The 1570-nt window shown below is 37.3% G+C and overlaps 1 non-coding gene across 1 annotated transcript; it reads left to right on the plus strand.

Moving 5' to 3' along the window:
• The first annotated feature begins 399 nt into the window (after window positions 1-399).
• Window positions 400-496, plus strand: LOC114891003. The gene has a single exon (XR_003792407.1). It is a non-coding gene; the product is annotated as a Z30 small nucleolar RNA (small nucleolar RNA).
• Window positions 497-1570: the final 1074 nt, after the last annotated feature.

A 1570-nucleotide genomic window follows, 5' to 3' on the forward strand; every position in this document is an offset into this window, starting at 1 on the left:
TTTACTTTATAAAGGATTTTAGGAGCAAATCTTTTCTAAAGATTTTGCTTTAGAACTAGATTATAAATCCCTTCACAGACATCCCTGAGATTTTATCACGCATGGTCTTTGGACTCACTAAAACAAGAAATGTTTTTCTGAACTGTAAATGCTTCTCCACTCTACTCTGTATTACAAAAATTTTTAAAAAGCACCTCCAAAACAAAACTTGTTCAAGTTTGCATTTTTGTACAGCAGAGTTGCTTGAGGTGAATAGTAGAAGATCAAATATTGAAAGCCCACGGTTGCAACTTATCTAAAAAGAAGTCTTCTTTTCTCATGGGCAAACCTAAGTTTTCTTGGATGTGAAAATAGGGTGTTGGGCTGCTCTTAGATCATACAAGGAGGTGAAAAGCAATGATGCAATGATGAGTGAAGTATAGTCTGACCTGGCATTGCCATTGCTTCAGTGTTGGCATTGACCAGGGTATGACCCCTTAATCTTCTCTCTGCGCTGATTCTGGTTGTGGTTTTTCCACATTGGTATGTTCTAGCCTATTTGGATACTGGTTTTATTATGTGTAAGAGTGTTTAATATTCTTTTGAATTACTGATACTTTCCTGTTTTTCTTTGTAGGTTGAGGTGAAAAATATGGCTTTGATATCTTCATGGAAAACTGCATTATTTCAGTCCTGAATCTGGTTCGGTTCCCTTATTGACTCATTACTGTATTAAAAATGTTTATTTAGCAGTGATTGTAAAATGAAAGTAATTAACACGTACATGTTTTTGGGGGGAGATTAAGGGGAAACAGGTGTTCAGCCTAGAAAAACATTTCTCATTGAATTTCCTGTGAAGTCAGTGTGTCTTGGGTTTAACTTTGAAACAAATTAAAACATTTTTAAATTAAAAAAAAAGTTTACTTAACTATGGTATTTGTTCTGGTAACACTTTGTGGTTTAATAAGAATTTCTGCAAATATCCATTATACTCTTCTCATGGTACATAAAAGTGTTAATATTTTAAAATCTATAGGATATTCTATTTCAAAATTTAGTTCTATTATCTTAGTGCTATCAGAAAATGTGCTTTGAATTGCTGAAATGAGTTGTATTGGACAACACCTGTCTCAGCAGAGGCACTTAAAAATCATTTTCAGGGGCTTCCCTGGTGGCGCAGTGATTGAGAGTCCGCCTGCCGATGCAGGGGACACGGGTTCGTGCCCCGGTCCAGGAAGATCCCACATGCTTGCGTACCGCAAAAAAAAAAAAAAAAAAAAAATCATTTTCATCCTTCCTCTTGTAGCAATGATTTTTTTTTTTAACCCGTATGTTTTTAACTTGTATGTTTAACCCTGCCAATCCGGTGGCAACTTAAGCGTTTGTGCGGTATTTCACTCAAGATTGAATTCTTGCTGTTGGAGGAGAGGATTTCTCTCCAATATTGGATTAGCAAAAAAAGCAAAATGTTAATACAGAATGCCTCAAAAAATCAAAGGTAGGGGCTTCCCTGGTGGCGCAGTGGTTGAGAGTCCGCCTGCCGATGCAGGGGACACGGGTTCGTGCCCCGGTCCGGGAAGATCCCACATGC

Source organism: Monodon monoceros, unplaced genomic scaffold (genome assembly GCF_005190385.1).
Source record: "Monodon monoceros isolate NGI ecotype Baffin Bay Population unplaced genomic scaffold, NGI_Narwhal_1 Contig170_ctg1, whole genome shotgun sequence".
In the NCBI taxonomy this organism is placed as follows: Eukaryota; Metazoa; Chordata; class Mammalia; order Artiodactyla; family Monodontidae; genus Monodon; species Monodon monoceros.